General features: G+C 45.5%; 1 protein-coding gene across 5 annotated transcripts in view; it reads left to right on the top strand.

Moving 5' to 3' along the window:
• Positions 1-23,150, top strand: part of Atxn1 (ataxin 1) — a 399,758-nt gene that overhangs the window by 256,689 nt on the left and 119,919 nt on the right. For all 5 annotated transcript variants that reach the window (XM_060372972.1, XM_060372974.1, XM_060372975.1 and 2 more), the window contains one exon: positions 1,080-1,204. The gene's annotated coding sequence lies outside the window, so the exon portion shown is untranslated. The remainder of the gene's footprint in view (positions 1-1,079; positions 1,205-23,150) is intronic.

Below are 23,150 nucleotides of genomic sequence, written 5' to 3'. Positions count from 1 at the left end.
AGCCTCCTCATGCCACCTCTGTGTATGTGAGTGTCACAGTCAATGGGGAGAGGTGAGAGAGAGGCAAGTGGGAAATTTCACCACCCTGAAGATGTTGGGCACAAGAAACGCCATGAATCCGCAGTTGAAGGGAGCCCTTTGCTGTGGCCCAAGTAACCACATTCCTGCCTGGCTCTGTAGTCTGCCTCGCACGCTTCCAGCTTTAGCTTCCTGACACACACCGTCCTCTCTTTCGGAAAAATTTCTCCTGGAGATTCCAGGAGTCTGATTCTGTTCCTCTTCCCCTTGCACCACAGCAATGCAGGGTGGTGTGGATATTTGATGACGTCCAGCGAGAGCTGATGCTTAGTGCTCAGCCAAAGCTGGATTTTAGACCCTGGCTCCGAGCTCAGTAGCAGGCCGTGACCAATAATAACACCTTCTGTTGACATAGTGTCTGTCTTCCGGGGAACTGAGAGTGCTTCTCAAGAGCACTTATTGATCCTTCCAGTCTCACCAGGAGGTACAAAAATGGCCAAAGGTTGTAGTCCTGCTTCCTTTTCCAGAGAGCAACTCAAGTGACTTATTTTGGGATCAGGTTTGTCCTTCCAGTGCAGGTGATTAAACCCAGGAACTCAGGGGTGTTCCTCTGAAATAGACCCCTATCAACTTTTTGTTTCTCTGATTCCCTCCTTCCCTGTCTTTGCTGGTTCGATGTTTTTGAGACAGGGTCTCCCGCAACCCAGACTGATGTAGTCCTCCGGCTCCTACCTCCCCAGTGCCAGGAATGCTGTCACCCATCACACACTCCAGCAAACAGTGGCTTCTTTTGAGCAACTTTGCATCTCACCTGGGTTTGGGTTCCATATGAAGTTTCCTGGAATTGGGAGAAAAGGAAAAAAAAAAGTTGGTTATATTGAATAGTAAATGAAACAAACAAATAAATAAAAACAAACAAACAAAAAACAGGTCCTGGAAAATGGTCTCTGGTGAAATGGTCTCTGGTCATCTGTAGACCAGATGACCAAATCGTTGGAAGAAGTGATTGGGTAATAGATGTGCTTTTGATTTCTTTTCTTTCTGGACTGTTCCCACGCCAGGTATTTCTCACCTCTCTGTGAAAAGAAGACAGACAACACCAGAGCCTGGGCGCCCCAGCTGCTGAGGGAAGTTTCCACGGTGAAGTCCTGAGGAGGCTTCCTGGGAGCCGAGCATAGTGAATGCTGTAAGTGACAAACTGACTGCAGAGACAGATGGGCCTTGCGAATGTCTGTGAGCCCGGGTGATCACCCAGTGGCTCCCTTCTTTTCAGAAGAGGGTCCGTGTTTGTAACCAGGCCCTTGCCTTTCCCCCCGGCTGCTGTGGAGCACTGCTGATTGGTCTCCTTGTAGAATGAAGGTGGAATACAGGGGTTCTACGCCGTTGCTGCTGGCATAGTTGGGGGTATCAAATGCATAGGGCATTGTTTGCTGCTGTTCTTCTTGTACGATCAATAGGGAATTACAGGTCTGGGTTTCATGCATAAAACCGGCATTATTATTTATCTCAGGTTTCTTTTGTTTAACCAGAATATTTTGTTGTTGATTTTGTTGATGTTGTTGATTTAGTTTTTGGTTTTTGTTGCTGTTGTTTGGTTGATTTGGTTTGGGGTTTTTTTTTGTGTGTGTGTATGTGGTTTTGGTTTGGCTTTTCTGACCTTCAAAGTCTCAGAGCTGTATGGAAGAACAGTTATTTAGAGTTCTGCAATCCAAAACTGGTTGTTTTAATGGCTTTTCTCAGGGTGAATGTCTGTGATGTTGAGATTAGCAAACTGTGCTTCCTGTCAGCTGAAGATTCTTACAAGATTCAGTGTCTAGTAGTTGATGAAATGGTTCACTTTGAGCTTCTATGAGCCCATTTGCTATGAAACTTGAAATGGGTTTGCCTAACTCTGCCATTTGGTCGTGACTGTCACACACACACACACACACTCACACTCACTCACACACACACACAATTTAGGAGAGAATATAACCAGGAAGAATACAACCATAGGAAAGTTCTGGATGTCCAGTGAACAACTCTGAGAAAAGAAGCAATCATTTTAGAATATAAAGATTATATATATCTAATATATAATTTGCATTTTAGAATGGAAAGAAACAACTTCAGTTATTATTTGTGAGTATGGTGTGCATGTATGGAGATTTAGTAGCATGTATGTTGTATGTTTTGAACTCTTTAAGTCTTTTTTCAATTACACTCAGTGACCGTGCGTGTTGGGGAGGAGGTTGCCTTCCTGTGGGTGTCAAAGGGTAGCTTCAGAGCAGGTTTTCATTTTGTATAACTTTGAAGGAGCTTAAGTGAGCGGGCCTGGCCGCCAGCGTTTGTACCCACAGAGCCATCCCACGGACGGCTGCACTTCTATGCGACTTAATAACAATTACTTTTCAGTCTTTTATCACTTATTCTATATGACTGTTTAAAAGTCGTCATAAAGCTGAGATACAAAGAGCGCATACCATAGAGAAAAAAGGGTATTGATGTCAAAGAGAACTTTCTAAAATGTCTCATGACTTCTTAAACATTTGTATTAAGATATTTATCCCCATTTCCTAGTGGTTCAATAATATTGTCAAAATTGCCTTGTTCAATTTTAAAAGTTCCTGGAACTGGAGAGATGGCTCAGAGGTCAAGGGCGCACGCTACTCTGCGGAGGACCAGACTTCATTTTCCAGCATGCACCTCAGAGAAACTCACAACCCCATGTGACTACAGCTGCTAGAAATCCAGTGCCCTCTACTGGCCTCCATAAGCAACTACACCTATGGAACACACACACACACACACACACACACACACACTTAAAAAATTTTAACTCTTTGAATTCAGTGCCTCATTGTAGTGCACAGAAGGTGCTGCTGTTTTAGTGTGCTTTCATGTGTGAGTGTGATCCTGTGGGCCCTGGAAATATGTGACTTGCTCTGCCACCTATGGTCATGGCTTCTATTCTTAGTTGTACTATTAAGATCAAGTACACCGATGAGCATAGGCAGGTCATGGCCCCTAAGAAATACCACCACCTAAGAGAGAGGTGTTTTATAAATCTGTGAGTTGCTGTGTGCTACTTATTCATTGAGCAGTGGACATCTTGGTTTGGGGTTTGCACGAGGGGAGAATTGTGTATGTTCCTTCTTACAAAAAAAAAAAAAAAAAAAAAAAAAAAAAAAAAACTTACCATAGAAGTTTTTGTCACAATCATGGAAGGATTTGGGGCCCTGCAAACTCTTTCTGCCAGTGAGGTATCTTGCTGGCGTGCATACTGATATCTTCCTGGGAAGCGTGTATCTGATAGAGAGTCACGTTCAGGCCCAGCTTCAGTTTAAATGAGGACGATCACTGTGGCCTGCTTTGTGCCTTTATGGATTTTCTCTTTTACGTTGTTGCTCTGAAGGGCTCATGGCAGACCTCGGGGTTACCCAGGGTTCTCAGAGGTCCCAAGGTGTAAATCTGGAGGTGCCAAGTGGCCAACTTTAAGGTCCTTGAAAACTCCCCCTGTAAACAGAGTAGGTTGAGAGGAAGAAAACTCGGAATTCTGGAGACCTCCTTGAGTGCTGAGGACTAGAAGGAGGCTGTCCCTTAGTAGATAGGCTATCAGTGGCCTCTCCTAACCTTGCTCTACCCTTCTAAATAACCCTTGCTTTCTATTTTCAACTGGTCCTTACACTCTGGGAGCCTTAAGGCCTGTGCCACGGAGGAGTGTTACAAGTGGGAAATGCTGAGGAATGTGTATTTGCGTGCAGACGGGTGTGAGTGTGGGTGTGGTGAGATGTGAGAAATAACCACAGCAGCTCTGGCAAAGTGGCCCGGCCTCATCAGCACGGCCTCAGACTCATTACTCATCGCATTTACTCCTCTTCCTGTCTCATTGGTAGCCTCTCCCATCTGTCACGTTCCTCCCAACAGTTGGCCTTCACCCGAGAAGGTGTCTCCACCTGGCTCTCAGAGAGTGGAGAGGCATCGTTGCCTTACGAGAGAAGGGGAAGGTGGTGAGAGCTGGATGAGGAGTCAGGAGACCTTCCCTCTGCATTCCTTGTGGCAGGTGGCCATGGAACCTGGGTTGCAGCACCCCTGGAGACCCATTTCAAGATGGGCAACAAGAGAAATTGAACTTGGTGACTGATGCAGTCCTAGCATGTTATGTCACCAAGATGTCACTCTGCCATGAAGCAGCTCAGATCCTCTTGGCTCCTTAAAAAATCAACGATTTGCTGCAACCTATTTTTCAAGTGCTTTCATGTTAGTACACTGAATGTAGTCATATGATGCCAAATGGCGCATCACCCACAGTTCTCACCCTGTGGGTCACAAGCCCTTGGGGGCTGAACGACCCTTTCGCAGGGGTCACCTACGACCATCTGAAAACACAGATATTCCCATTTGGATGCCTAACAGCGAAACTGCAGTTACGAAGTAACGATGCACTAATTTTCTGCTTGGGGCTCACCACAGAGCCAGAAGCTCCATTGAAGGGCTTCAGCACTGACTGGGAAGGTTGCAGATGAAGGTGCTCACAGCAATTCCAACAGCACGCGCTCAGTCCCCCAGCCCCACACGATCGAAGGAGAGAACCGACTCCTTCAAATCGTCCTCTGATCGCCTCACACTTGCTATGGCCTGTGCACAGCCAAATGTATACATGTACACCCAAAGGTGAATAAACATAATAGTTTTTAAAGATATTTTTAGTTTTAATTATGAATATGGATGTGTCTGTAAGAATGGCCTCTGGGGCCAGATACGTGTATCAAATTCCCTGTGCTATAAGCTAGACAGGGCAGGTGCTGACAGCAAGCCCAGGTGATCCTCCTGTGGCCATGGCCTGTCCACAGCATTGAGGCTACAGGTGTCATCGTGGCCATGCCTGGCTCTTGATGTAGGTGTTGGAGAGTCATAATCTCATCCACTGAGCCATCGCCCTTGCCCACTGCTGCTTGTTTCTCTTCGCTTGGAGTAGACGCCAAATGTCCGTGATGGGTGTGATATAAACATGGGTAAGGAAATCATTTAAGGACATCATATTATAGAGAAACTGTCAGTGAGCCTGGGGATTTTCTCATACATAAGAAGCAAATTTCTACACCGAGCATTTCCTCCTCTCTTCCAACTGAGCGGCCTGTGGCGTGTCTGTGAGCAGCCTGCACTTCGACTGTCTACAGATGGTGGTGTTTGTATCCTGTACAGTCGTGTCATTTCCTTGACATTTGTGCTCCCTCGTATGCACCGGAAGTTAGCTAAGTACAAGGTCAGGGGTAGCATTGCTCTCCAGAGTACCATTAGAGGAAAGAAATGGTGGGCTGTTTCAAGCAAGGCCTAGCTGCTGCTCTGTGGAATTTGGAGGGAAGCTACCAGAAGGCAGTTTAGGAAGGCAACACACTGCCCTGCTTTTGAGGATGGCAGGAATAAAGGTATCCCTAAGATTGTGGGGGTCTTCTGACCCCTTATCAGAACAACTGCTTAGAGTGTGCCTAGGAAGACCCGGGCAAAAACGAACGTGGCTCTGCCTGTTCCAACGTCACCGAGACACAGGGTGTGACTTCTGATCCCCGGAGTAACTGCATGTGTACATTCTTCTAAGAGCTAGCAAGTGGTTTCCCAAGGTGGCTGTCAGGTTGGAGCTTTTAGATTTGCTTCTCTGATACTCATTTCTAGATGGTCGTAGGAACATTCTGAAATAGGTAAGAGAGGGGATGTTATTATTAGCATCCGGGGAGGGGGGTACCTTCCATGTGTTTAGTCCTTGTTTGAAAGCGCAGGTTGGCCTGCAGGTGGCAGAGGTTTCCTCTTTTGCTCATTTGAATCTTTTCCTCCACCTTCCTCGAACCTCACTTCCTGGCAGCCTCTTAGTTCCAGGCCATCGCTCTTGGGTGTAACCTGGAGAAGGAACCCTTCTTGAGACCCTTATATGGACTCTTTCTGAGGGAAGACTTCAGCAGTGCTGAGTTGCTTGGCTGGCTCTAGCCATCACAGGCAGGCACACTCTCCTCAGCACCAGCTTCCCCCAGGGCACAGCCCCCCTCCCCCGCCACCACCCCATCCCAATCCCCCACCAGCAGTCTTTCAGAAGTATGGATCACCAGAAGCTGGAGAAAGAAAAAGAGTTTGTGAACTCCTGCCGTATATGTGTTCTGGGGTCAGGTAGCAGCCTGGCTGATTGTGACATTTAGAATACTATTTGCTAAAATAAGGTTATGAACCAGGATGAATTCCCAGTCCAGGGTGAAGGACTGACCTGCTTCTGTTCGCTGTCCTTGGGAGGATATCTCAGAAGCGCTCCATTGGGGATGGCTATGCCACGGTGTGCTAAAAGGATACAGAATTACCCAGAGCCGGGTTTCCAGGAGCCTCTGACTTAGACTTCCCAGCAGAGGTGTGAGGTCAACCCATCCATGTGTGTGCCCTGAGAAGGCAAGGGACAAGCAGAACACTGGCAAACACAGCTTGTATTAGGTGCTTTTGAGACAGGATATGTGCGACCCCAGAGCCAGGCCGTTTTCATTAGAGGTTTGGGGGACTAGGGATCACATACAGTAGTGTATAGTAAACTCTCACTAAGATGAATCATAGATTGAAAGAACTGATTTATCTTCTTTCATCTGGGTGAATATATACATGATTCTGTGAAAGCAATTTGCAGAAGTACAGACTCCCATCGGTAAGGTAGCAAACTGCATTCTTTTGAAGCCCATTTTGAAGCAAGTTAGTCTTTCAACATCTTTTTTCTATTTGTGCTATGTTCCTGAAACAATTTTCTTCAATACAGTCACTAAAATTGAAATAGAAATGGGATGACATACAAATAGTGATGTATGTTTGTTTGTTTGTTTGTTTGTTTGTTTGTTTGTATACAGGGTCTCTAATAGCTCAGATTGGCCTCAGACTGTTATACAACCAAAGATGATCTTGAACTCCTGATCCTCCCATCTCTCCCTGCCAAGTTCTGGAATTATAGCAAGTGCCAGCATATTTAGCGTTCCAGAATTTGTTTGGGGAACTCAGGCAAATTCTTTGGAGTATGCTTGTTAGGCCCTTAAAAAAAAAACTTTATCTGTAAGTTCTGCTTCTCTCTTGAGCATCCATGCACAAAGTTCTGAGGCCATCTCTCTCCCGTTCTTGAGTGCCCGGCAGTTGAATGTACCAGCTGGAGATGCTGGCAGAAGTGGTCGTTAGGCCCACAGCACAGACTGTGACATCCAAACTAGGGGATGTCGCTAGGTCAGAATGCCCGGTATCTATACAAACATTGGGAGACACCTTATTTTACCCATCTTAAAACCCTCTTGTTAAAATTACTTTCTAAAATTTCCATTTGGTTTTTCTTCCTTTGCTGATTTTTGTTTTCCTTCTGGAGACTTGTATAGGAGTGACTTTTTTTCTTTTAAGTTTCTTGAAGGCTAAACTCCAGAAATATGATAGGCATTCTTCAGGCCCAGGGCTCTGTGAATTGCTCACCTCTATAAGCATTGTAAAACTCAGTCCACAGAACAAAGGGCTGGCCACAAAGCTTCCTCTCTTTTTCACCATGACAGCCCTAGTTTTCTAGTCTCCTTTGCCTCTTCTGCTTTCTTCTCCAAGCACTGGGGCAGTGAGAGTATGATGCTGTTGTTAAAAAAAAAAAAAAGGTCACTGTTACTTGAGGCATCAAATGTTCTCCTCTTTAACAACCTCAGTCTTTCTACCTGCCTCTGACCGTCACACTTGTGCTTATGAATAGTTTTCCTCCCTTCACTCTTAGGAAACTAATAAATGAAATATATTAATCTCACTGGATTACTGCTTAGCTGCTGGCACACATCATTTGGAATAGCGTCATTATCCTGGATCTGAAAAGAGTACCCTGCCCCCATTTTGGTGCTTCTTTTAGGGGTCAGAGCAGCTAGCTGTGGGTATCTCAGTGCTGTCATTGGGGATTACAGTTCATGTCCCTAGCTCTCCTGGTGATCTATTTCTGTGCCTCAGCTGCGATGCCAGTTGTCGTAGCAACCTGTTGGCTGGCACTTCCCTAAAGGCAAGCGAGTGGATATGGGTGGCCTCGAGGGGGCCGGGTCAGGATGGAGCTGGCAGTCACCTGGCACAGAGCAGATTTTCCATTTCCTTCATCTGGGCCAGCTTCCAGGATGAGGATGTCACTTACGAGGCATATCAGGGGAGTGTCATTTACTGAAGATCAAACATCAACACATGGCTCGGCATAAACACCTTCCCATGGAGAGCAGCAGGCAGGGCAGTATGTGGGGACATGAGGCTCGGGTGTTTGGGATCTCAATACATTTGAAAGTATGGGTTTTTGTGGATTGGGTTAATGTTTTGTTGGCAGTCAGAGGTGGAGATGTGAGCTGGGAAGAACCAAAGGTCAGGAGATGGAGGAAGAATGAAGGGAACGGCAAAACCACTGATCTTGCCTCCATTTCCTGTTGACGGGTCTGGCCTGAAAGCTCCCAGTGTTAGGAGAATTTTCGTCCTGGGCCCTGGTAATTCATCTCCATGCCCAGCCCTGAAGCAGAACACTGCTCACCTTGTATTCTGCTTTGCCTGGTCTCCCCTCCTCCCATTATACCACAATAAACTGGCATCAAATGACTCCTGCCATTTTCTGACTCGGAACCAAAACAAACATAGAAATCTAAAAAGGCTGTGGCCTTATTTGACCTTGTTCACTTGAAAAAAAAATGGGTGTGTGTTTGTGTGTCTGCCTGCCTGCCTGTCTGTCTGTCTGTCTGTACATGCAAGTGCCCGGAGTTAGAGGAGCCTCCTGACATGGGTGCTGGGAACTGAACTCAAGTCCTCTGGAAGAGCAACAAGTGCTCTTAACCTCTGAGCCCCTTCTCCAGCCCAGACTTTGCCAAATTTTAAGTCTAACACCGCGCAGTCCTGTGAAGTTCCATAACCATTTCTTTGTTCGAGCTTTGGCCGGTTAGTTTAGCTGACATTCTCCCCTAGAGATGTCAAGGAGTTTTTGCTTTGCTTAGTTTTGTTTTGTTAATGAAAAGAGAGAACAAAAGTGGATCTTTACAAGGAGATGGAGAACCAAAGAAACCCAAGAAGAGGGCTGTCCTAGGGAATTTGAGATGTACAGTGATGCGGAAACCCCATCTTACCTGTCTCTACCTTAATACAATGTTTCTCTAGTTTCGGTATTGTTTGTTCCTCTTAATAGCCACAGAGGCAAGCATGTGTCACTAGTAACACGAGGGAGGGTCCTTGCTGGCTAGCATCCTCACGTTCTCCAACTACGAAGGTCCTTTTCCAGTGCCGGAAGAGGGATAAAAAACTTTAAAAGGCCTGAGACTTGAATTAAGAGAAATGATCTGAGTGAAGAAGGGAAGTCCACGGTTTGTTTAAATGTCTCATATGAACCGAATTCGCGGGCTGGGCTGGTAGCTGGGTTGGTGGCCTGCCGCTTTCACATGCCAACGCCCCAAGTTCCAGCCCGGACACAGTTTATCTCAGTCTGGCAGCCCAGCTCTGTAATCCCAGGATTTCCGGGAGCAGGACCAGGAGGATCCAAGGATCAAGGTGATTCTTGGCTGTATCGTGCGTGAGTGGGTTTGAGGCCATTCTGGACTACATGAGACTACTTTTCAAAAAATAAGAAGAGAAATCAAGGAAAGCAGGTTTGTTAGTGTGTAGTACGCCCGGTATGTTAGTCATTATTCCAAATGATTAACACGAGAGAAGACACTTTGTGTACCCGGAATAGTAATACCACTTAAAGCACATTTTTGTGCTATAGAAGGGGCGGTATTTAAAGACGATTCCCTAATTCCTAACTGACTGCTTTGTGATAAGTACTCATTATCACTAATGGCTCCCTAGCATAAAGACAGTTTCCCTCGTGTTGACATGATCAAGAAATACAATGAATGTGAGTGACACTTCAGCTAGAGGGCCACAATATTCAGATTTAAAAATTAAAGCGTGTGTGAGAGAGAGAGAGACAGACAGACAGACAGACAGTGCTGGCCCTGATGGTTGCTTTTTTAAAAAAGAAATTTGGTGAGGTCAGTGATCGCCAGCCTGAGTCTCATGAACCTCGCACTTTATATATTTCCTAGCTATGAGCGTAGGAGATAGAGGCCCCTTAGAGTAAGCCTGCCTCCTCTTCTTTCCCAGCTCCCGATTATAAGCCATGTTGGTATATGAATTAAGTAGCTGAGGATGGGGTACCCTGTGTTCTGCCTAACAGCTCAGGAAGAGGTTTTTGGAGTTCTTTTCCCTCTCCTTTAATTCTTTGAGACTGTGAACTAGCTGCTTTCTTATTGCTTTATTTCCTTGACTTCCAAAGTCGGTTGATGCTGCTATTATAGGGCATCAGATCCAGAAGACTCTCAGTGTCCCAGGAGTGATAGCATCTGTCACAATTATCTGTTGTATATAAGCTGAGGACCCTTGGAATTTTAGGTGAATTTTTAGTATTAGTGAAACTGAAAGGTGTAGTTAAGAGATGAGATAGCTTTACCTATATAAAACGTAGGGAGATTCCTGACAGCTATTGGTATGAGTGGGACTATTAAGCGGAAAGGCATGACGTTACATTTGATGTAGTTAAGAGATCTCTGTAGCAGTAGAGAAAAAAAAGTTTAAAAGTGACACTCTGACACTGAAGACTGCAGAGAGCCTGAAGACAGAGATCTGCATTCTTCTTTCTTATTCCAGCAAATATTGACCTGAGTGTTTGCAAAAGCTGGGAAACCACTAAGCAGCTTTCCATCACTGGGGTGGATAGAAAATAAGCAACTCTTTATACCATGAGCTCTTTATACTTTCTCCTGGTGGTACCTACAGCATGCTTTGGATACAGACCAGTGTGGCATCTCCTGGGATCAGGCCTTCATCCTCAGACCTGAGGGATGAGTAGAAACTAGAGTGTATCCATCAGCATATACCATATAACAAGTGATTCCAACGTTTAGTGCCTTACAAGAACACATTTTGTTGTGATTCATGGTCTAGAATGGTTGTTGGAAAGCCAAAGGGACAATGGGATCGTCAGTCTGGGCAACTTGTTTCTGCTCCATGATATCTCTCATCCTCTTGTAAGCTAGTCAGAGTTCCTGCTTACCCTCTCCTCCATCTCCTTTTCCTGATCCTCCCCTGTGTGTGTACTTGTTTGTTTTCTGAGACAGGGTCTTACTCTGTAGCCCAGGCTGGCCTGGAACTCATAGCAATCCTTCCGCCTCAACTACCCAAGTACTGGGAGGGCAGATGGTGGTGAGTCACCATTCTAAGCTAAGACTGAGTTTCTCCATACTGCAATCCCAGGGGTCCAAAGAAGAGCAAAAGAGAGAAAAATCTCAGTCACATATTCCTTCGTGTGCGTTAATTTCTGTTTGGCGACCAATAGCAAATTACCTAAGAGGTTCAATTGAGGGGGTCTAGTGAATCTCTGGCTCTCGTCACACAGAAAATAGCATGTACAGAGCTCACCGTAAGAGGATATGGTGTGTTGGAAAACTGTAGTGGTTCCGAGTGGCTAGACAAGAGCACGTGAGAAATGACAAAGGGAGTTGGAACATAAGATCACTTTTTAAGGATAATTTGTATATATGCATGTATATGTGTGTGTTTGAGACAGGGTCTTGCTCTGTAGCCCTCACTGGCCCTGGGCTCACTAATCCACTATGTAGACCAGGCTAGCCTCACATTTGGTGGTGATTCTCCTGCCTTTGCCTCCTAAATGCTGCTGTTGCAAGACTGAGCCACCACACCCAGCTGGAAGCGTATCTTAAAGACAGGAGGATGGCCCCTGAAACTTGTACTCGGGGGCTTGTCATGACTGATTGGATGCCGAGCGATACGAAGCCTGAAAGCACTTAGTATCATTCCCAGAGAGATGTCCTAAGGATGGCTAAGAGCAAACAGGACTAACACAACTTGGTGATGGTGCAAAGCTCATGAGTGTTTTTGGAATAATATGGCCAGAAAAGAGGTTGGGGCTTCACAAAGGACAGCAGAAATCCAGGGGCTCAGGGCCTCTCCACAGTCTGATCTGAAAGGAAGTACAGAGCCCAGGAGAGGACTTTGCCCCAGCCACCAGCTCTTATCACATCCCACAGACCCTTGTTGTCAACAGTAGCAAAGAGGATGCTGGCTCAAAGATGGTCTTCGATTGTGACTGCCCCTGTCGGTGTCACAGGTCAGTCTGGCCAACCACCCTTCTCTTTCCAACATACTTTCCCCCTTTAAACTCAAGATAGGCAGTGCGCCCAGGTGGTCAGAAGGCTCTCTCAGAATTGCTTCCTAACACTCATTTCCAAAGATGATCTACAATACACTTTTCAGTGTTAGCTCTGAAAACTACTAAAATGGAAATGAGTGTTTCATTTCACTAACTTCTAATAAGTAAGAGTGAGAGAGAACCTGTGGTTTTTATAAGCATATGGTCTGGGACCCTGAAACTTGGGTGATGCTGGCTGGGTGGGGATAGCAGGATATTTCTCGGCCCTCTGGGTTGTAAGTCCAATGTTTGCAATGTGATGGAGGAGAACAGGACGGGCCTCTGCATGCGCATGAAGTTCATAGCTCACCGTGCTTCTCAGTGATTGTGTGTTGGCACTTAAAAAGAGAAAATGTAGGTCCCTGCAAATGGCCTCTTCCTGCTCTCTGTACCTTGAAGGACATTTTCCTATGGTAAATATTGAGACTAAATGGGAATTGAGAGAATACAGGAAGCAACGGAACCCTAAGGCCTAGACATTGTTCTCTAGAACCGGGTGGCCTCTTGATTAGCTCCAATTCCCATGTTTGAGAAGCCTTTTAGGAAGATCACCTTGTAAGATGAGTCCATCTTTCTCTGGGGGTCACTGATGGGAGCAGCAGTACTGCCCTGCATGCTGGGAGTTGGGGAGCAGGGTGTCTGGAGGCTCAGTCCTTCTGCATGCTGCTTCCTGAATGGGCTATGCCTCATCCGAGACAGAGTTGGACAAGCCCCTGGGTGTAGCCCCAGCCCATTGGCATCGTTGACTGCTGAGCAACATAGCAAGCATTTCAGACATTTTTTTTTTTATCAGAGAGTCTTAGTTCAACCATTATGAGGAGTGTTGATAAAGAAACATGTGATAAGGGGTAAGCCTCTCTCCTAATTTCAAGTGCCCAGATTTGGCGAGCTTGAAGTGCTCAAGTGAACTGGAAAGAAAAACATGGAATGGCTTGGAATTCCTGATTCTGCTTATTTGCTTTAAGAGCGTAAACATTGACTCACTGCGTTCTATACTGAAAGGAAGAAAGGGCTTGCTCACTCTGCCCTGGCTTCCAGAACAGTGCGTGCAACCAGTGCCAGAGGGGGTGGAAAAAAAGAGCCTGGCATTGTAGGAGCCTGGAGAAACTGCCACCTTTCTGTTTCCTGTCGCTGTTCAAACATGTAACCTTGTGTGACATTTCACATATGGTGTTAATGACTGGACGAGCTGTCCCAGAGGCTATGGAGGTTAGCGGCAGGAAATGCACTCCAGCTCTTGGAGGATGGGCACTGGGGCTGCTGTATGGGGTCCGCAGCCTGTGTGCTGCTCCACTGAGTTACTGTTTCCTAGCTTGTCCTCTTTACTTGCCTATCCGGTCTACTGCCTTCAGTACTGTGACCCTGCTAAGGACCTCCTGGCACCGGCGTCTTTAGGAGATGTCCTACATTCAAGTCTGAAAGAGTGAGACTGAGAGCCACGCTTGATTTCCTCCTTGATTAGTGTATGGGGCGGCCATTGTGATTTGACAGACAGCCGGGAGGGTGACGAAAACCCACTAAGTACCCTGCATGTCTTGTGAGGGGAAGATGGGCTGCCCTGATGAGGGCCACGTGGCTGCTCACCCTTTCAGCGAAAATTCTCTGGATAGGACAGCAAGAATTTCTCCTTCCCCTCACGCACACACATGTACATACACACATGCACACAAACACCCCACCCCCGGCACAGTCTGCTGAAGTCCTCTTGGCTTCAGAGAGGTGAGAACATGCCAGTAAACAAAACAATCTGCATTTAGTGGGCTTTCTAGTCTTGCTCTGCAATCTGGGCAGAGTGGCACGGTCATGAGCTATGGTTTTCTTTAACCTTGACGTTAATGCCCGTCTGCTCTATCTAGTCTGTTCTCCCTGCTATATAATTAGTGAATTAGGTTTCCTGGATATTTTTGTTTGCTCATTGTCTTGAGATAGTGTCATGTTGCCAAGGCTAGCCTCTAACTCATCAGGTAACCAAGGATAACCCAGAGCTGTTGATCCTGTTACCTCTACCTTCCAAGTGCTAAGATTATAAGATGCAGTGACCTGCCTGACTACATTTTATTTCTTTAAACCTAATCTCTGAACACAGACAGACACTCCAAGTTCCATAGCATCTATATTATTTACTCCTTCTGGGCCGTAAGTTATTCACATAGTTCTGTTTTTTGAAACTGAAAACTCAAAATTAGTTTCTGTGATTGAATTGTGTCATTGTGGTTAGATTACTTAGTGGAAAACGTGTTTCTCCTCCGACAAGCCCCTTTTCAAGTTTTTAGTTATCATTTCTGTTGTCTTGTGAGAAATCTCTCAGTGAGAAGGGGCAGCGTTAAAATGAGAAAACAGAACCTGGCTTGTACCCAGAGGTCATCTGTGAAATGTGGAAAGTTTCAAAGTAAAACAGTTTGACTTCAGGGCATCACTGTGGCCCTTCAGTGGACATCACTGTCCTTTCCCTGTCTAGCTACATCTGGTCACTCTCAATCTTATATTGTGCTCATATGCATATAACAGAATTTTCTATCTCTGCCATTTTTAATTCTACTATTCAGTGGCATTGATGGGGCTCCTTTCTTCCATCCACTCATAAGTCCATCAATCCTTCTACCCATTATCCATCCATACAGCCACCCACCCACCCATCCATTCACAAACCTATCTACCCACCCACCTAACCACCCAGCCAGCCAGCCACTCATCCACCCACCTACCCACCCAATCATCATCCACCCACATACAGACCTCTTTTCTTCTTGAGAATTGAGCCTGGGGTCATCAAGATGGCTCTGTGGGTAAACATGCCTGCCACTGAGTCTGATGATCTGAGTTCCCACGTGTTATCTCTAACCCTCACGCAGGCATCGCGGAACATGTGTGTGCTTGCACGCACACATAAAAATACATAAAAAATAATTAAAAATTCACAAAATCTTCCTGAGTCAGGACCTATACAGCAATAAGCCCCATCCTCCCCTCTTCCAAGTCTCTTGCAGCCACTTCCTGCCTTTATAATTTTAACCACTCTAAGTCCTCTCCTGTGATTATATTCATACAATATTTATATTCTTCTGTGATGGTCTATTTCACTTAGCACAGTGTTCTCAAGCTCTGTCCGTGTTGCAGCATGTATCAAAGTTTCTTTTTAAGATTGACTATTACTCCCCTGTACAGACAAACCACATTCTATTGAGCCACACTTCCACAGATGGACATCTGGGTACTTCCATCATTGGCTTCTTGTGAACACTGTTGCTGTGAACCTGGGTGTGCAAGGCTTCTTACCAACTTTCTGTCCTGTGTTTTTGTTAGACACAAATGCTGCCAGGAGACATACACTGTTTTTAGAGACAGAACGGCAGTCAGACACTTTACCTCGCAATGTTATTTGAAGTTTTTTCTCTGAAGACCTCCTGCCTGCTGCCTGAAAAGCTCCAGAGAGCATTCAGTCCTCAAATATAAGGCAAAATCTTTACTTGTTTTCTATTAAAATGCAAATGCCTCCAGGGCAGAGGCCACAGATGACCTCTGAGCTTCGTGTTGTGAATGTGTTCAGTGCAGCCTGTCTTGGATGCTTGCTCTGCTCTTTCCCAGTGCCTGGCAGCTAGCTCCCTATTGCTGCAAACAGTACCCCTGCACAGGACTTGTTTATATTTTGCTTCTTCTGATAGAAGAGAAGCTTGCCGGCAGCTGGGACTCTCATCCTTGCTGCTTCCATTCAAAAGAAGCACTGCTGAGTCAGCTTGTATTCTTCTGCCCCTAAAGGAAAAGGACGAGTCAGAAAACACTCTCTGTGGCCCTGGAAGAGTCTCAGAATTGCTCTCGCTGTCAGTGCCCTCCTGATGGGCATGGCCCTTCTGTAAGTGTACATGCTATCTTAGTTCACCATCTCTGGATGCCCTCCTAGAGAGGGGCAATGCTTTGTGTTGGCTTGTAACTGAGTACCCGATGGCCTACTAGAAGCCCATTGCCCAAGGACAGCCTCATCACTTATCACTTATCACTGGGCTGCTCATTAATCCCACAGTGCGCCGGCTGCCTTGGAAACAGCAGTCACTGAGGATAGCTGGATAGTGAGTCTCCTTTCTGAGGTAACAGCTTGTCCTGAGCTGAGTTATCACTCCAACTCCAGTGATACTACAGTTACAGCTGAAAACTGACAAGCTTTTATTCCTTTTATTGGTATTTTAACTGCCATCCTTATGATTATGATCATTATTATTATTTTTTTGCTGCAATCCCCTTTTGAAAAGGTGGAAAGAGCTGCAGAATATTCACTGGACAGCTGATGGAATCAGACACAGAATGCTTTACCAAAAGTACATTCATATTTTATACAGACAGAAAAGCAAGGATAAGTGGACTCCTTGGGCAATCTCTTTATCCCTTTTTGAGGCACTAGCTCAGCTGCTTCCTCAACTAACTGGGTTGCTCAGGGCTGTTAGCAGGTAATAGAGTTTAAAGTTAGCGGCTTTAAGTTTTTCTTTTTGGCCTTCCCGTGTCCTCGACAAGACAGTAAAACCGAAAGTGCCAGGATGGTGCAGGAATGTCAGTAAAAATCTGAAGGGAATTCATGCCAAGAAAAAGGGAAAATTAGAAGCAGGTGACTGTGGGATGAAGATACTCCCTGATGTAGATTGGGAGGTGAGGTTGTCACAGAGGAAAACTGATAAGTAACGGTGTTCCTGTCCTGCCTTTGCATACCCTAAGGACTACCATGCCTCTTGTACTAAACTTCCACAATCAAGAATGAGAACCCAATATTGATAGTTGGACCATCTAGTATGCTGATAGATCCTGGCTGTACAGTTCCTCCAATCCGTGATACTTTATCATCCTTGTAAATTGTTTATATCATGGGGTGTTTCTGTTTATTTGGACAGTTAATGATATTTGTGGCCTGGATATTATTATTTAGTTATTTTTAATAATAGTCTAACCATGCAGGGAGGGTAGGGGCTTGCAATGTGTTGGGGGTTGACCACTCTAACCAAGACTTTTTGCATTGGGTTGTTTTGTTCTGCCTCTGTTCTAGCCATCACTTCAGATGACTTTAGCTGTTTGGAATTTCCATGCCTTTTCCCCCTTATGCATCAGGATGTGGCTGTTGAAGTCATTTCTGTAATGAGAGGCTGCGGCATGCTGATCTAAGGCAGGCTTTGGCTTTTGTGTCAGGCACTAGCAGGGCTGTCCCTAACGAGGAGGATGCTATTGGAAACTTGAGTTGTGGAGATGGAAAGAAATTGTTTTCACGGAAAGAAATGAGTCTTTCACACGGAGACTTCAGGGTAGCTTGGAGAAGAACTACAGAAATACATACCAGGGCTCTAAGTGAAACTACCAGGTTGTGGCTGGAGTAACAGTCATCATATGGGCACATGAGGGACTTCCTTCTGAAAGGGCCCTCTGGCCTTTCTCAGTCTGTCTTGTCTCTCCCTCCTTCCTTTGCTTTTCTCCTCCCTCCTTCTTTATCCCCTCCTTTCTTTTCCTCTGTCCCCTCCTTCCTTTTTTCTTCCCTTTTCTCCCTTTCCCTTTCTTCCTCCACTTTTCATCTTTCTCCCCCGTTCTCATTCTCTCTTTTTTCTTTCTCTCTTCCTAACCTCTTCCCCCCCCCCCCTTTATGTTGTTTTGCAGGCAGGATCTCACTCCGTAGCCCAAGCTACCCTAGACCTCTGTTTAGCCCACGTTGGTCTTGTACCCTGAGATCCTCCTGACTCAGCTTCCTGGGTGCTTGAGTTTAAGCAAAGGTCACACCACCTGATGCAGACTATTCTGCAAGAGCACTTGAGCAAATGAGTTCACAGAACATTGCAGAAATGGGGCTCCATCCAAGGCGCTTTCCTCCTGTTGAATGCTGGCAATTGTGCTGCCCAATTGAGTCCTTAAAATGTTCGCAGAGGCTCAGATATAGGAGTGGACATTTTAAACTTTGCTCATGGTAGGTGTTCTCCAACACCTTACCATTTCTCTGTTCTCCGCTGAGATCTATTGTATGATCTCTCCCAAGTGTGACCCAATAAGAAACTTGAATGGTACAAAGCCTAGAGACCCTTCTGATAGCCTAACAGTTGGGGTCTTCCTTCAGACTTGTGACTTTTAAGAAATTGCTATATTCTATCTGGTTTTCCTATCTAGTTTGTTTGGTAGCAACAGGGTCTTATGTAGAACAGGCTGACCTCAAAGTCAATATGCAGCCGAGGCTAGTTTTAAGCTCTTGGGTCTCCTGTGTCCACCTGCCAAGTGCTGATATTACAGGTCTCTGTCACCATGCCTGGTCCATCACCCCTGGAAATGGTACTTTCTCAGAGTGCCCCCTGTACCTGGATACCTTCTCTCAGTACCAAGGGCTTTCAAGCTCTGCAGTTGCCTCCATCTTGCTGGCCTCAGCACAGCTTGGGTACTTTGGATTCCTTTACAAACTTTCCCAATTGCCGGGGATGACCTCACTTACTTTTCAAGAGTCTACCTTAGACGCCTGATGCAGCTTTTCTTTGGCATACCTGTGTGTGGCTTCAGGTCTTGGAGCCTTGGCCTTCCAGTCAAGCTATGCTTCCTTAACCTTATTTCCTAGCGCATTCTACCTCCAGGTCCTTGTCCCTGAGTCACACTCACAGCTTCTTCCCATTGCATGGCCAATAAACCCTGCTCCTCTCATGTTTACACCTGGCTGAGACTCATCTCCATGGCTTCTTTCTTGATTAATTCCATTTGGCTTTGTCTCATAGCTGGAAGGACAAAAACTTGAAACAGCTAACAGTATAGTTTTTTTTTCTGCTCTGTTTATTTTTTTAAATAAATAAACTTTAAAAAAAATTTTAAGATGGTCTTAGATTTATAGGAAAGTCGATTGGAAAGTACCAGGAGTTCCCACAGCCCTGGCTTCCCTCTCCTGGGACATGCAGTGTCTCCTCTTATTAACATCCTACAGCATATGCTTATGGTAATGGGCGAAGCAATGCTGATCCGCTGTTACTAACTGAAAGCCACAGCTCACCTCTGAGGTTGTTCGCTTCGCGCTGCGGGTTTTGACTGTTCAAAGGCTTGCCTCATTGTATCATGTACAGAGGAGATGCTGTGTGAGAAAACTACTAGAAGCTGCTAGAAAACTCTCTTGTAGTCTGCCTACTTATCCCTCCAAATCTCTACACTCATAGTCCTTTTACTGGACTTATTGTTGTTGGGTTGTTTTTCCTTAGTAGGTTCTGTCTCCACCTACCCGTACTCCACCCCTGGAGTTGCAGGGTTAAAACTGTATCTGGGTTTTTACGTGGACACTGGGTTCTTAATCTCGGGTCCTCATATTTGGGTAGCAAGCCCTCTTGGCCCCTGAGCCATCACCATCCTTCTGACAGGAACAGATGTTTTTAAGATCTTGTGCCAGGCCCTCTTGAGATGTCTCAGTGGGTAAAGATAGTTACCAAGATGGAAGAGCTGAGTTCAGCTCCAGAACTCACAGGGTAGAAAGAGAAGCTGGCTCTCTCACACACATTTGAGCATGTGTGCATGTGAACACATGTGCATACACACACAAGTAGTAAATTTTTTAGTTGTATGTTAGAGGGGATAGGTGGAGTGTCAGAGTGGTGCTCCTCTTTACACCCTTTTGTTTGACCTCCTTGCAGATGTATGCTATAGCTCACTTTGTTTTATATGACACTGGGGAGAGAACCCCATCTATCTTGTGTACATGCTCCCTAGGCACTGTACCGTCATGATAGCCCTAATCCTCTGACAAGAGACACAGATATGATCATGGCACATGGAGTCAGACTTTGGAATCTGCCCTAGTTTAGCCGGTTGAATTTATTCTTACTCTAACTACAAGACTGAGAAAAGCTTACTTTCCCGTAAGATAATTCTTGTGGAAATCTGGGCTGTTTTATAATCTAGACACCATGTAGCCATCCCTGCTTTTATTCAAACTCCAGACACTCAGTAGATGCCAGTAATACAGCCAGCTCCAGGAGAGAACCTACCCTTTACCCTCAGCAGGGTACCAGTCTCATGCTTGCCTTTCCCACCAAAGTCCAAAATGTCTCTTTGTGGCTGCAACTGAAAGTTCTTGCCAGGGACGCTTCTGCCTTGTTCATTTGCCTTGTGAATTAAGGGGGGAAGAAAAGGGAATCTAGGTGTCTGGACACTGGGGTTTTCCTCGGAGGATTGCCCCAGAGATGCCTTCAGAAATAGCACGGTGCTACCCACATTGTTTCTTCTCCTTTACTCTTCCCCGCCCCTCACCCGCCCCATGTACATTGGAGAGTGACTCCAGGGCCTTATATATACCAGCTGAGTGTTCTACCACTGGATGCCTCTAGACAGAAAGACAAATGGAGCACTGGCCCTTTTTTAGTTTAATTTTGAGACAGTATCTCACTAAGTATCTATATCGGCCTTGAACTCACCCTATAGCCCAGGCAGGGCTTGAAGTACCAATCCTCATATCTCAGCCTAAGAACTTCAGACCACAGACCTGCTCCATGAGGGCTGACTGAGAATCTTTTCTGTACATCGAGGAAGCCCATCGTCGCATCTTCAGCATCTCAGGCAGAGTGAGCTGAGCGAGGCTAAAGATAGAATACAGGAGGGGGAGGGGTGACAACCTTTTGACCTTTTAAACAACCACATTTCAGTTCAGCCTGTTCCCGTTTGCTTGGAAGGGGGGAAGACTGGAGAGGGAGGGAGTGCAAACTCTAATTACAAACCTCATGTTTCTTTCAGCTATACTATTTTCAATCCTATATAATTTGTACAGCTGAAGTGTGGTAAGTGCTTGCTTTGCAATGTGAAAACAAGGTGCCCCCATTTAATGCTTGGGAAAGATCGACTGTGATTTAAACAAAAGGAAACTTCTCCAGGGGCTGACGGTTAGTAAGTTGCAATCAACTCACTGCACCATTTTGTTCTTGCAGCCCTTTCTCTGGCTACTTGTGCTCCTTTTATCCTCTCTCTCTCTCTCTCTCTCTGTCTGGCTTTGACATAGTGACACTGACCTGGAGCTCAAGCAGGATAGGCTGGGCTTCTATGGGGGGTCAGCACAAACTACAGGGTCCCCAAAGGACAAGGCATTTACTGAATAGATATCATGAGGCACCCGAGGTGAGTTTTATACGTCCTGGACCATTCCTTACTGGACTGTTAAGGCGTCTTGACAAACTCTTAGCATCTCCATGCAGCAGATGACCTGCTGGAACAGAAGTTTGTTTAGCGACCTGTTCATGGTAAATGTATTGAATGAGCACCTGCCCCTCTGAGTGATAAACCCTTATCCTCTGTGCTATGGAAGCTTCCTCTTCCTTTGAGGCAGAGAGCCAGATAGGAAGAAGGTAGGGGCTCATTGGCACAGGACAATGAAACTGTTCCTTGGGTCTACGGCCTGGCAACCTTTTGTCTCAATGTTGGGACCAGCTTTTGCCTACGTGACACCAAACATATGGAAAAGGGGAGAAGAAAGCCAACTGAGTCATAAACGCATAGTCTGTATCCAAAACTGGGTGTTGTGTGGCAGAGAGTTCTGCAGGATAGATTTGGTTAACTGAGGAACTACCCTTCCTTCATTCCTTCATTCCTTCCTTTGTTCCTTCCTTCCTTCCTTTCTTCCTTCCCTCCTTCCTTCCTCTTTTCCTTCCTGCCTTCCTTCCTTTCTGCCTACTTGCCTGCCTTCTTTCCTTTCTCCCTGCCCCCTTTCCTTTATTTTTCTACAACAGGGTCTGACCCTATAGCCCAGGTTGGCTTGACACCCACTGTGTCACCCAAGCTGTGTCACAATCATCCTTTTGCCTCAGCTTCCCAAGTGCTAGAATGACAGGTGTGAGCAACCATGTCTGACCTCTTTCTTCATTTATTTCCTGTATTTCCGAACCATGTCACTGAAGCCGTAATCACCCACAGGCACAGATACCGTTCCTTGCCTTGCTTGATGGCTTACAGCCCCTTATACAAGCCCAATCTTCTGCAAAACTTCAACATAACAAAATTGATAAAAGAGAATTTTGTTAGAATAATGTGTGCTAGACATCAAGATACAATGTTGACTTATTTGTCTAGTTGGGGAGAACAACGAAGCCTTGTGAGCAGAGACATTTGAAATCAGTTTTACGGATGACATCTGTAGTCTTTTCTAACTGCAACTCTCTATTTCTTCCCTTTTGCTGTTATTCTAATGATGCAAAGTCTTGAGAAAAAAAATCTTGCTTTCCTGAAATGAGGAGTAGCAAGTAATAACAGTAGGTCTTGATTTACTAAAACATCTGACCTCAGGACCTTTTTCCCTGCTTATATCTTATACACCTAAAACACAAGAAAGAGGAGGAAAATTTAATACCATTAAAGAAGTTTCACTTTTTGCTAGGTGGTGGTGGTGCAAGCCTTTAATCTCAGCACTTGGGAGGCAGAGGCAGGTGGATCTCTGTGAGTTTGAGGCCAGCCTAGTCTACAAAGCAAGTTCCAGGACAGCCAGGAATACACAGAGAAACCCTATATTCAACCTCTCCCTCTTAAAAAAAAAAAAAAAGAATTTTCACTTTTTAATTGATAAGCCTTTACTGTTTAGGGAGCACATCAGAGCTTCCTGTAGGCTAAGCCATTTTAGAGACAGAAAATGTTATGACATCAATGAAATGTTCATGGATACCCTAAGCTCATGGGCTAAAGATAGATATTTACCTGTGTGGTTTCTGTACCCGCTTATGACATTTTGTACGAATGGACCTACAAGTTTATAAAGGGGGAGAAATGAGAATAGCGCTAAAGTTGTTCTGGTGAGAGGACATCAGCTGTGTGCAACTGAGACCATGACTTTGGTCGCTTTCCCACCTGAGCAAACCTGGCTGTGTAGCCGTGGCTGGTTGGTGTGGAAGTTAATGTTGAGTTCTCCGGTGGCTAGGCAGAGGGGGAAGCAGATATTCCAAAAGACTTCTTCAATACA

The sequence above is a fragment of the Meriones unguiculatus genome, chromosome 19 (genome assembly GCF_030254825.1).
Source record: "Meriones unguiculatus strain TT.TT164.6M chromosome 19, Bangor_MerUng_6.1, whole genome shotgun sequence".
Lineage (NCBI taxonomy): Eukaryota > Metazoa > Chordata > Mammalia > Rodentia > Muridae > Meriones > Meriones unguiculatus.
This window is presented reverse-complemented; position numbering and strand designations above follow the sequence as displayed.